General features: G+C 36.4%; 1 long non-coding RNA gene across 1 annotated transcript; it reads right to left on the reverse strand.

Moving 5' to 3' along the window:
- Nucleotides 1-2,310: 2,310 nt before the first annotated feature.
- Nucleotides 2,311-5,550, reverse strand: LOC121409742. Its single transcript, XR_005969195.1, has 4 exons — nt 5,533-5,550; nt 4,697-4,789; nt 4,024-4,120; nt 2,311-2,500 (listed from the first exon to the last, which is right to left on the reverse strand). It is a non-coding gene; the product is annotated as an uncharacterized LOC121409742 (long non-coding RNA).
- Nucleotides 5,551-14,359: the final 8,809 nt, after the last annotated feature.

Genomic DNA, 14,359 nt, shown 5'->3' on the forward strand with positions numbered 1-14,359 from the left:
ACCTTACATTGATTACTGTAGTACATCTTGGGGAAGCAGTGCAAAAATACATTTAGATAAGATACAAAAACTTCAAAATAAATATGCCAGGATGCTTTTGAAAAAAGATTATAATACATCACAAATATCTCTGTTGCAGTCACTGAAGTGGCAATCAGTAGATCAGCGTATAAAATATCAGTATTGTGTTTTTGTATATAAAATAATGAACAATTTAGTTCCAAATTATTTAAAACCTTTAGTATGTAAAAGGCCCGTGAAATACAGGACACGGTTTTCTTTGCGATGCCCCCTTCAGCTTCCCAAAGCTAGAACTGAATATAAAAGAAAATCTTTCGCATATTTCGGACCCAAATTATTTAATGCACTTCCTTCAAATTTACAAGCCTGTACGTGTACCTCCTTGTTAGTTTTTAAAAAATTATGCAAAGCCTTTCATACGAATTGATGAAGAGCGAAATAATATTCCATTGATTTACAATGCTATGTACTTGTATGTTTAGATTGTCACTTCCCACTCTAAATTTTTTGATGTTAATTGTTTCTGATGTTAAATAGTTTGTATTTTGTATTTTTGACGTTGAATGTTTTTTGATGATATATTTTATATTTATCTTGACATGTATTTTAAACTGCAGGGCGCCTTTGTAAAGCAGTTTTAAGAACTGAACAGGCCTACCCTGCAGTATAAAATAAATAAAAATAAATAAATAAATAAATAAAGTCACGATGCTGATGAAATAATTTAAACTTGGTTATGAAGTCCCAAAATTTAAAAAATATTAGTGACGATTTGAGACCAACATTGAAATTGGATGTTTCTATTCCATAACGCCCTCTATCAATTCAAGTTCAATCCCTTTTTGGTAATAATCATTTTATTCTTTGCATCAGGAATGATCCATGCATTCTCCCAGTCCATCATCTGGTAATAAGCCTAATAACCAGTGGCGGCGCCAGACCACGATAGGCTTGTTTTGATAGGGGTAGTGGGTACCGTCATTCATTTTGTTTTCCTCAATAGATTTTCCGTTTTTCTTTATTCCACCCCCCCCCCCCCCTCGTATTTCCTGTTCTTATCATTCTAGTTCACCCAATCCTCCCCTCTTCCATCCTATTACATACTGAGCCCTCCCCCTACCCTCTCTCATCTGCTCATTGACACACCCTTATTGCCTCCCAACTACTTCCCCTTATCACTGAACCTTTTTTGCAGATTGAAACCTTTATCACCTAGTCCAGATCTTTGAGACATGCTGTATAAGCAGTGGCGGCAGCGCCGCCACGACGGGCTTATTTTAATAGGGGGTATAATAAGGTACCGGGTATGTCATGAACTTTGTATCCATCAATAATTATAGAGACATTATTTTCATAAACTCCATCGTTCTTTATTTTTTCCTCGTTTTGCATGATGTTTTCTTAGCTCCACACTTCACTCACTCCTCCCAATTCCCCCCCCCCCCTCTCTGAATTCTTCATCTGCTCATATGGGCACACACATTTTTTTTCTTTTTGTCCCCCATCCACTTCAATTCCCTCGCTCTCCTCTTTGAACCTCATTGTTGCCGATTGAAAACCATATCGAAAGTATTAATAGCGCCTACCCGTTTTACCAACTCTTCTTGACGAGGATCAGCATATGAATATAAGCAATCAAAACAACGTAGCGTTAGTCTTGCAAGTTGTTGTATTCGTGAACAGATTTATATTTTTATGGATTGTAGGAGTATGTTCACATTTTAAATTTGGGATTGGATACGAAAATTCTGAGAGTAACAGCAAGACTTTTTGATGCCTCACATTGTATGCAACAGTGGGACTTTTCTGATGAAACCAGAAGTAAATTTAAGCTCAAGCTAAAAGTGAAGGTCTTTTGCTTAACTTGTTGCTTTTGGTTTGAACATTATCAGTCACTGCGCGGCGGTTCGAAAATATTAAGCCTTGTTTTGCTTTGAAGTAAATCATCGTTGCAGCTTATAATTTCATAAACCAATTTTCTTATAAACTTGAATGTAGATTGAAAATATATAGATTTCTCAAATTGGTTTTGTGGTTTTCAAATGCAATACTCCAAGACATTACAAGCAAGAGCTCACGATCGCATTACCTAACTTGAAAACGTATGCAAATTCGGGTTTTATGTATCTTCGACGAATACTGGAAAAAATATATAATTTGCGACCTGTTGAGGTAATATTAATTGCGAAACGTAAAAGGTCTTGCTTGTAAGTCGCTCTCTCAATTTCAAAAGCACCTACTGCATTCAAAATCTCGCCATGCACTTTAATAAAAGAAATGTACAAACCATTTTAATTATAGCATATTTTATAGCAAATATTGTCAATGTTCAAATAATATAATTTCGAAGTAGTAAAAGAAAATCTTGAAAGAATAATTTCAAAATGAGTAAGATAATAAATATACATTATGTTACAAAAAGTATACACAAATAAACATTAATGAAATCCGCTTGGAAGTTTGCAGAAGAGATGACAATCTGCAGATAGGGAATACAAAGAGAGGAAGAGAAAAAAACTATTTTAAGCCATGTTTATAATACATGAAGATATTCATTGTTTGTATCACGACTAATGAAACAAGACATGTCCAACAGCACGAGTTTATATTAATAATAATAGTAATAATAATAATTCTCAATATTTATAGAGCGCCCTCTCTAAGCGCTTTACATCGCAAAAACGTAACTACTTAACTTAATAAACTAAACTCACTTATTTAACTTAAACTACCTTACATAAATGGCGGCGGAAGCCACAAATTTTAGGAGGGGACAACCCAAAAAATTTTAGCAAAAAAAAAAATTTAAGGGGGACGTAGGAAAATAAATGGACAAGCAGGTCATCAACAACAAATTAAGGGGGGGGGACCGTCCCCCCCCCCCTCCTCAAATTTAGGGGGGACACGTCCCCCTGTCCCCCCCGCCTATGACTAAACATCCAACGTAACTACCATACGGACGTATTAACTATAAAAATCATATTACATGGAATCATATAGTAACAGTAGAGCATAAAAAATTAAACCTTTGGATCAAGTGCGCATGTGTGAAAAACATTAAACGAATAAGATCTATAGGTTTGAGAAAAATCGTACAAAAATTGAGAAAGTTATGAGCATTTGAATATATTGCGATCACTAATGCTATATGGAGATCCTCCCGTTTGTAATGACAAAGATGTGTGATGTCACATGTGAACAATTACCTTCCCTTTATTATTGGACTATATAAAATACCCTCAAAATATTTCAATATTTGTTCGGCAAATTGTCAGATCTTGCAACTTTTCTTGATTTCGACTGGCCGAGAATTTGTAGGATTAAACGTCCAACATGTCCTTTTATGAAACGCTCCCCAGGTCTTGCTTATATCAATATTTTAATTAAAGGACAAGTTCACCCCTCATAAAAGTTTATTTGAATAAAAGGAGAAGAATCAACAAGCATAAAACTGAATCTTTTTTTATCGAAATCGGATGTAAAATAAGAAAGTTTGACATTTCAAAGTTTGGCTTAATTTCACAAAACAATTATGTTCACCATTGTCGGTATGAAAAGAGGGGACTGATTACGTCATCCACTCACTATCTATTTTGTATTTTATTATATGAAATATTTTAATTTTCTCCTCATTTTTCTGTGAAAAAAACGTTTTATTCCTCCTGAACATGTGGTATTTCCATTGTTTTAACGTTTCATGTTTCAGTCGAAGTTGGTCCTTAATGTCAAATCTGTAAAATTGAAATATTGTATAATTCAAACAATAAAAACAAAAGAAATAGTGAGTGATAGACATCGTAGACTCTTCATTTGCACGTCACTGAGTTCTGCATAATATTTGTGATGAATAATCGAAACTATGAAATGTCATAACTTTCTTAGTAAACACCCGATTTTTATGAAATTTTCATTGTTATGCTTGTTTGGTTTATCTCTTTTTATTCAAATCAACATTTCTGGGGTGGACTTGAACTTTAAAACCACACTCGTATGATCACTCACCTGGAAATGGTCTTGATGATCTAGCACGTGCAGTTTCCCATAGTACAGGCACAGGCGCCTTCACATTTGCAGCCATCGGCACACTTGCATGCAGCATCTGGAAAAAAAGTATGAAAAAAAATCACTTTAGATGAATACCATCGCTTGGAGAAGTGTCTGATAATGAAAATGCGGTTAACGGAACACATAACTGTCGGCATGAAATCGATCATCTATATATCGTACAGATAAAAAAGGGTGAATTTTCGGGATATAAAAGCTATTTTCAAGAGTAGCAATCTATGGCAACTGATCAAAGATCTTTTGTCACATCCTGGTAGTATAAAAAACACATGCCGGTGACAAAGTATAATGATCTTATGCCACTCTTTATATTTGCCCCAGTAAAAAAATATATAAAAAATGAAACCAGCACAGAACGGGTTCCGAGACGCATCTTCTATAACCAAACAAACGGTAATCATAACGTTTCCCAAATCCGTATTCGAAATATATTTTCAAGTATGGATATTATTATGTCGGTATGTTTAATAATAGGGCCTATTTCCAACAGCATAATATTGGCCTATTGAACTAGTAGAATTAATATAGCTAGGTTGGTTCATAGGCCTTCACTTTGATTAGAGTGAATTTAATAGGTTTTTTGATAGGTCAAATTTGATTGGCGACTCACTTGAACATTTTCCACAGCAAGTTCCATCTCCTTCCTGACAGCACTTTCCTGTGATGCAGCACTCTCCACCCCCGCAGGCACACTCTTTGCCGTCTGGAATAAAAAAAAAACATAAGTGTCACTGGGGTAGAAGTAAAATATATTTCAAAATCTTATTTTCAGACTACAAATAAAGCAAAGTTTTATCCAATTGTTTACATATCAGATATAACTAGAATCACTTTTGACCAAAAAAAACCGATAAGCTCGATGGAGCATAAACAAAAACGAAAATTAAACTTCGAATATGAACACTATACTTTATTGAAACATTATTGAAATCATATTCAAAAACAAAATTAAACTTCCCTGTGAAAGGGGTGTAAAAAGTACGATACGCATGGGCGACGCCATATTTCGATTACTAGTAACCTTTTTCGTGTTCTTATCTCTTTCTATCCATACTTTCTAATCTCAATTTTTCTATTCCCCGCTATTAAAAATAGCGACAATAACAATCTATGGTAAGGATCGACGCTCACACCCCTTCTCCCCGTGGTATCATATCTGGTTATACAACAGCGGAATTTATCCCAATGTCAAAATTGGCCTTGGAGAATTGTTTTTGTGCCCCATGGAAAGCTGTCATTCTCCTTCAGATCGAAAAAAAATGCCGAATGCAGACATAATTATATAGGTACTGTCTATATACCACTTGGTGCAGGGCAACATCCCGTCGGGAGATGCTGCACGCATGCTCAGATTAACCCTCGATAGATCCTCAATCATCACCGTCCCCTCTGTGGCGCCATTTCAGCATGCTCAATACATAGTTGTTTTATATACAAATATCTTACCTTGGCAACAGAAACACTTAACGTCAGGTCCAGGCATCGTGATGATGTATCGAAACTGGTGATTCTAAGAATAATTAGGAAGTTGTTCGTTGGTGCAGGTATCAGCCAGCAGAATGATGAAGACTGGCTTTCCGATCTGGGTTTTATGTCTTTTCATCAAGTTCCGTGTGCAAAACCTTCCTAAATTGTTATCGAATTCTGTGCACCCGACCCAGTTAAGCCCTTGGTCTTGGGGGTGTGGTCAAGGACGAGTGCTTAAATTTGCACGCGTTATTTTTTTTTAACCATCGAAATGGGGGCGTTTTTGTTTGAAACAGTAGTCGACTTTTGCACACCGCATCTTTCAGGGCGGAGGGGGGGGGGGCTATAGGCGAATGGTATGTGTATGTGCCCCGGCTAGCGATTAATGGAAAATTCACTAGCCCTCACGATAAGTTGGTTCGATAAAAACAGAAAGAAAATATTGGGGACATTTGATTTTCATGAAAACCCAACAAAAAAATAACGAACTTAATTTCATAAGTTTTCATTTGGTGACATCACTGACATCGAATATGTCCCTGGGAAGGGGGGTTGCGCGTGCTAGGGTGCGGGAATTTCGCTAATCTCAGTGGGTTTTAGCAGTGAATAAATTATACGATTTGTAGTTTATATCGACATTTTTCCATTCTGCTTTAACATTTTAGACATTTTCATGTTATCATTAATGTAAAAATATTTGTTTATTAATGTGCAAGCATTGCCTAGATAATGACTCGGAATTTAAATGCATGTGAATAATCTTTGTTGTAATCCTGATTCTGTTTTCATTAGGTCATTGATGTAAAACAGCTTTTGCAGATCTTTCGTACCTGACTGAATGTATTTTAATAAATAATCAAATAAATGGATGAAATATAGCTCACACAATTGCTCGCTTCGCGACCTCGTGCACTTCGTTCTCTCGCTAAATTGTCAAATTTTCAGAACTGTGTGCTCTTTGATGTAAAACAGCTTTTTGCAGATCTTTCGTACTTGACTGAATGTATCTTAATAAATAAATGGATGAAACATAGCTCACACAATCGCTCGCTTCGTGACCTCGTACACTTCGATCTCTCGCTAAATTGTCAAATTTTCAGAACTGTGTGCTCTTTGATGGATCTTTAAGACAAATATTTATCTATATTTTATTTTCTTGTTAATCTGTAAAGAAAGCATGGATGATAAAGAAAATTACGACATTTAACTGTATTGCTTGTTTTCAACGAACTACGAATTAAGCAACCGACCCGAATATACTTGCTGAAATATGGGGGGGGGGGGTGTAGGTGCATGAGAACGGGTTGATGTCACACATCACGTAATATATCATTTAAAATCGGAGGAGTTGCCTTTACCGTTTTCGAAAAATCACATTACCTGTTTTTAAACATGTGACTTATGATCGAATGCTTGTTTACGACACACTGACACCTCTGCTGTTACACAATAATGAACATAATTATCCGTAATATACATATTTTTTTTTTAAACAAGTGCACAACCTAGTTACAAATAATGCATATAGCATTTCCATTTATTTGAAAATAAGATAAAAAGAGCTTTGTAGATTAAATGCTTTGCTCACGGGCATAGGTGCCGTGGCCGGGGATCGAACCCCGGACTTTCCATGTATAGCCAGGCGCCTTAGACCACTCGGCCACGACACCTGTTTTGGTTGTTTTGGTTGATCGACCAGCGAGAGAACTTTCTATATCGGAACAATTTTCATTTTGGTTACCCCTTGCCACCGGTCGACGGGTCTTTCAATTTTTCTGATATGCTTTTAATATTATTTCTTTTATATTGTACGTAGTTTTTCTTTTGAATCAAATATGTATTATGTATTGTATTATGATTGTTTTCTCTCGAAAAGCAGTTTTTATGTACTGAAGACAAAACCCTGTCTAAAGAAAACAGAAATAGATAAATAATAAATAGGCCTAAATAAATGAATATGTGTCATTCCTTTTGCCAGATATAAATTACAATAAATTAAAATCAATTAATACATACATGAATAAACAAATAAATGAATGAATGAATAAATAAACAAACAATCGACCCTCATGTACAACTGATTGAAGAATAAAAGGTGAATCGATTTATTGGTTAAAGTGCAAAATAACTTGATTATAGGCCTCTTTAAGAAGAAGAAATGTCAAAATACTCCATGCAGCAATTTATTTGGCAGGAACTTGCACTCGTCGACCTTTCGACTTCCAGAGTAAAGTTTCGGTGACCCAACTATTCTGATTTGGTTTATTAGAATACCCTTTGTATATTAAACAAAGCACGAAAGCAAACCAAATTCAGCATGTCTTTTCTGTATTGCGTAACATCGGGGTAACACCTTCCGATTAGAGTGGCAACAGTTTTGCACTCGTCTTTGAGATCGTCTTTGCACTGAGTCCAGGACCCCGGCCAGCATTGTTATGGTTTTCTGAATGTCCAAATGCCACCCTTTGTATGTAAACAATTCACACACAAAAAGAAAGAAAAAAACAGATCGAACTTTTTTAGTATATATAGTTTTTTTCTGTATGACGTTAACTTATCTTCCGATCAGCCTTTCTTTAGCAACAGTTTTGCACTCGTCTTTGCCATCGTCTTTGCACTCGACTGCGAAAGCATGCAGGTCCAGGACCCCTGCCAGCATTGTAATGGTTCTCTGAATATCAATTCACGGAAACAAGCAGAGCGAATTTTGTTAGAATATCTTTTCTGTATTACGTAACCCGGGTACGTAACGCTCTTATCTTCTTATATCAACTTGTCTTTGGCAATATGGTTTTGCACTCGTCTTTGCGCTCGTTTTTTTTTCCTTTGGCAAACTTTAGGTCCAGGCATGCTAGGTTCCCATCCCATGGTTTTCTGAATGTCTAATTGCCCTTTGTGAAATAAACGATTCACGAAAACAAACAAGAAAAGAGTAGAGAGATCGAGCCTGCTGTGAATTCTGTACTACATAACATTATCTTCTAATCAACCTGTCTTTGTCAATATTGCACTCTTCTTATCACTCGTCTTTGCACTCGGACTCAGTACTTTCAGTGATCTCTGTTCTGCTTTTCCCAATCTCTCATAATGCCCTGCACGAAAAAAAAAATTAACAGAGTGCGTATTGCATTTTATTTATGAGACGATCATTTTTTAATTAGTTATCATTTAACACTCCACATGGTGTACCGTAAACCACATCAGCAACCATCATTCATTTGTTTATCTATTTATTTGATTATTTGTTAATTCTATTCATTTATTCATTCTATTCAATTATCAGTTTTTTGGGGAGGCGGATATTTGTAGTTTAAATTGCGTTCGTCTTCGCACTCGACCACTGCATAGAGTCATCAAACTTAAGTCCATTGGCCACAGTGTCTTGATTGCTAAATGAACAAATGTCCTTTACTATTGTACATGCTGTATACCCCCACCCCCACAAAAAACGAAAAGAAATAACATAATTATTTGTAGAGCAGAGTGAGGATTTTTTTTCATTTATTGTATAACCCCGCGTGTGCACACTGTTAAAAAACCCGTGATTTTACAGAGAAATAAATGAAGATTTTGCAAAAAGCAATTACAGAATCATTCTGTAAATTCATAAAACATGATTTTTTCTGCAATTTAACAGAACAGGTCTGTTTAAAAAGGTGAAAAGACTGTTTTATTCAAGGAAATTTGTAAGATGCCATACACCAAATACCAATTTCCTGTAAGATTACGCAATCTGTTAAGATTACAGGTGTTCTCGAGACTCTGCTGCAGGAACTTCTTTTATTTCAAGGATAAATTTTCTAACAGTGCATATTCATCTTCCGTTCAGCTTTTTAGGGGCAATTTTGCCTTCGCCTCTGCGCTTGTCTTTGCACTCGACTGTCCAGTGATCGACTGCCAACATGGCCAACTAGAGCAAAGGCCCAGCAAAGGTGTTTTGGTTTTCTCGATGTGCAATGACCCTTGTATGTAAACAAAAAATATGAAAACAAACCTATGAAAAGAGCAGAGTGAAGAATTCAGAGTATGTCTTTTCTGCTTGCATGGGTAACTTATCTAATTCCGACCGGCTTTTCTTTATTAACACTTTTGCACTCGGCTTTGCACGTACATATACAGCCAGGGAGCAAAGATCCTGGGACTCCTTTGTTACGGTTTTCTGAATGCCCTTTGGATATAAACATGATAAACAATTCACGAGAACAACGCTATGAAGAGATGAAAGATTCGAAGAATTACGTAACATAATTGTCGTTTGATCAACTTACACGTCTTTGCTTTCGCCTTTGCACTCGACTGCCAGAGTAGATCCGTGGACGAGGGGGGACCCCATATATGGCAGTATATATATGTGCTGCCCCAGACCCTCTTTCACCCCGGCTTTCACGTTTGCCTGATCATATCATTTTTCTTTTTTTTTTCACTGACCGTTCTCCCCCGTTCTTGCATGGCCCTCATTTCAGTCGTCGATCAGCTAGATCTCAAAGACCCCCATAATTCCCGAGCATGCACCCACATTATTTTGCAGGGGGCGATCGTGTTCTAAAGCCTCTCATATCCAGTGTTATTAAATGGTGGGCCGCCTATATGGTTTTAGATAAAGGCAGCAAACCATATTCCCTTTCCAAATCCAAGCCCCCCCCCCCCGGCAGGTATCCTAGTATAGCCAGAGCAAATATATGATCAGGGACCCCATTGTTTTTGGTCTTCTGAATATTTAAATGCGTTTCGTTCGGATAAAAAAACAAACGGAGCCAAACTACATCAATTAGAGCTCAGTGAAATATATTCAGAATATATGTTTTCTCTATTGCGTAACACAACCAGGTCAGCTTTTTTTGGAGGGGGGGGAATACTTTTACATTTTTTCTTAATAATAGCATTCGACCGCGCCAGAAGACGGAGGTCCAGTAACCCCACTGTGTGTTTTTTTGGGGGGAGGGTGGGCCTACGTTGAGCCCTATGGGTGCATAGGGTGAGGACATTAGTCGGAGAGTAGACTGACTGCAACATTCGTCACAAAATAAGTCCACAGTGATTTTCCACATCATTGTGCATGCATGGCCCTTGATTAATTGAAAGCGAGGGCTGGTGCGGATCCAGGGGGAGGCAATGAAAGCGCGAGCATCCCGTAAGCTTGAACCAAAAAATGCACCAATATCTCGCACCCCATGATGAGCGATGATTTGTTCTTTAAAAAAAAATTACTCTGACTTTCAAATAAGTAAATTTCTGATTATTTACTAATTGAAAACGAAATTGCTGTTTTAACTATATACAGAAAATCTTCCCTAACGACTAGCTTACCGTTGGTTTTTGGATGGCTGGATAGGCCAGAGTCTCATTTCACCTCAGTTTTTTAAAGAGCTTGTGACAAAAAAAACATTCATTCGTCATTCAGAGGTCAAACTTTTTCTGGGAGACTAATCTTTTTTTTTTCTTAACAAAGCAGCAGCCTCTCTGAAGAAATCGTTCCCAGGCTCCTGTCCCATAGCGGACAAGTCCTGGATCCATGGATTGAGTATGGTTTTTTTTTTTCGGTCGAGCCAAACACAGACACAAATACATATGGGGAGGGGCTGGGACATATATGATTGCCCCCCCCCAAAAAAAAAAATAGAATAAAATAAAAATAAATAAGAAAACACGACCAAGAAAAACAAAAGAGAAAGGAAAAGAGAAGTATGTGATATTATTTTATGATGAATTTCGAAATCTATCACAAAATTGGATTTTTAAATAAAATTGTCAAAAATTTTGCTCCGTCGCTTCGCTCGCTAGCAACTTTAAAAAATATTACCAGATACGCCATGTGTAGCCGCTTAAATTTTTGTTACATCACGCCACTTGGGCCTATGAGACATTTCATTCACCCATTCACAATTCAATATGCCCGATCGACCATGAATGATCATTATGATAAAACATAATATCTATATGAATTAAACATATACTTGGCGCTTTGCACAAATACATATGGGGAGGGGCTGGGACATATACGATTGCCCTCCCCCCCCAAAAAAAAATAGAATAAAATAAAAATAATTAAGAAATCACGACCAAGAAAAACAAAAGAGAAAGGAAAAGAGAAGTATGTGATATTATTTTATGATGAATTTCGAAATCTATCACAAAATTGGATTTTTAAATAAAATCGTCAAAAATTTTGCTCCGTCGCTTCGCTCGCTAGCAACTTTTAAAAAAATTACCAGTTACGCCATATGTAGCCGCTTAAATTTTTGTTACATCACGCCACTAGGGCCTATGAGACATTTCATTCACTCATTCACAATTCAATATGCCCGATCGACTATGAATGATCATGATGATAAAATATAATATATCTGTATGAATTAAACACATACTTGGCGCTTTGCCCCCCCCCTGGCCGGGGGGGCAGTCAATATACACACCAAAACTAGCCAAAACGTGCTTAGGGTATGTCTTTTCCCCAGCTTTTCCTCGGGGTCATATTCTGGCGACAATAAAGCCCGCGAAAAACTTGTGTAGGGGGTGTTTACTTGGAAATAATTTGGCCACGCATGCATGTGTACAGCAATACATTTGACTTTTAGGTCCATCGATCGGTACATGCTGGAATAAGATGTATTCGTTAAAACGTTGATCTCAAGATTGATCCAGTTACAAAGAATCTTCAAGATAAATAAAGGAGTATACATGAAGAGCTCACTTGCAAAAGGGGCTAGGTCCATTTTTCAGCAAATTAGATTTTATGTCTCAATGTATTGATTTTTAGTAGCTCTTTACGATGATACCAAAGAAAAGTTGAAATTCCCATTAAAAAGTGAACTGAGATGGCAATGAAAATCACCTTTTTTTTCAAAGGGGGTTAGGTCCATTTCAGTTTGGTTGCAAAAGGGATTAGGTCCACGCAGATTTTTTTTGGGATAGAATTTCTTTAAAAAATATGGAGACAGGTAGATTTCTTTTATACGCCGTTTTATGTTCTCATGGTAATGTATCATAAAAATTCTATTTTGCATAAAAATATTGCAATATGGGAGAATAAAAAAAAATTGTAGTGGACCTAACTCCTTTTACAACAAACTCTTCGGAAGACTCATTTTCATAGATTTTATTGTTTTCTGTCTCTAAACCTGTACAATTTTAGTCGCTCTGATGATACTAAAGAAAATTTGAAATTCAAATGAAAACGTGAATGAAAATGGCAAAGAAAAATCACTTTTATAATCAAAAGAGATTGGATTCATTTCAGTTTGCTTGCAAAAGGTGTTGTCCACAATATTAAATATTTAAAAAAAATATAAAGAAAAAAATGAAGACAGGTAGACAATTTCATGTTCACATGATCGGATAGTACATCATGACAATTTAGTTTCTCATAAGAATATTGCAATAAGTGAGAATGAAAAAATGTGTTTTTTTTCTCGGAATGGTCCAAAGAGGGCCTTACACCATTTGCAACTAAACTCTTCACATGTAGGCCCTATGTATCATATTTGCAATTTGGACAGTTGATTATGAGACTGCAATATGGTGACAACTCTCTCATTCTTTGATACTATGATAGGCCTTAAGATAATGAATAGGAGTTAGATAATGAATAGATGTAATCTGTTTACACAGGACCCTTGTTGACCCTTGTTGGTATAATTTTGGACATTGCCTCGATTGGGCAAGTGCCCCCCTGCCCCCCCCCCCGCTTCCGGCGCCTATGGGTGGGGGGCGTCCCGATGGTAAAGAAACAAGCGCGTAGGCGAAAAAAGATTAGCAATTTAAATGCTTGAGAAAATATGAATTCACTATTAGATTGTTTTGACCCCCCCACGGGGTCCGTTGCAGAAAGAGTTACGTTTAAACGAAACTAAAAAAAATGATACATGTAAATAGCAAATTCTTAATTTCAAGTTAGTATTTTGGTTTTATATTGTACAATATTATTGCGTGTTTTTATGGCCAAATGTTTCCAATCGGATCGCGTAACACAAAACGTTAGCGATTAATAGTACGCTCGATTTTCACGATTGATTGTACATTGTAGTCAATGCAATCAATTCTAGAAAAAAAAAACGTTCTACGATCATTACTAACCTTTGTGTTACGGGCCCCTGCACGGATGTTGTCCCTAATCATTCTAGGTATTAAACACTGATTGAAAAAAAACATGAATGAAATAAATGAAAAGTGCATACGACGAATGATTAGTGATATGAAATATTTTTATTAGAATTCATCTCTCACATCCTCTAATAGTACACAAAGGAATCATAAGCAATAATGCAAAAACACTGGTGAGAAATTATACAGCATCATGCTGCCCAGTATTCATATCTGAAAACTCCAGAGAAGAGTTGAAATAACACCAGTTTAGAATCAAACCGATATATTTTTAACACTGATTGGTGTTGTGTTAACACCTACCTGGTCAGTGTTCATCTCCCAAAGCCAAACCTGTGTTGTTTCAACACTTCTCTGGTGTTTTCCTTTAAATGTGCGCGGATAGGTTGTAAAGAGAAAGCTTTTAATTGACACCAATTTCAATATTTTTATAGCTAATAATTCATAAACTGTCGAATAACGTCGAAAACTACTACTTATATTAGATGTATCCATAATCATTTGTGCTGTTTGATGTAAAGGGTAGTCCAGGCTAAAAATAATGACTTGGACAGATGAAGAAAAATCAGACGAACAAAAAAAAATGAAAATGCAATCAAAATCGGACAAGTAATAATAAAGTTATGGCATGCATTATTCCGGTGAAACAGTTCTAGTCATATCTTCATGAATTTTCAATGAGCAGACTGAATACTGATGATGTCAT

This window comes from Lytechinus variegatus, chromosome 1 (assembly GCF_018143015.1).
Source record: "Lytechinus variegatus isolate NC3 chromosome 1, Lvar_3.0, whole genome shotgun sequence".
Lineage (NCBI taxonomy): Eukaryota > Metazoa > Echinodermata > Echinoidea > Temnopleuroida > Toxopneustidae > Lytechinus > Lytechinus variegatus.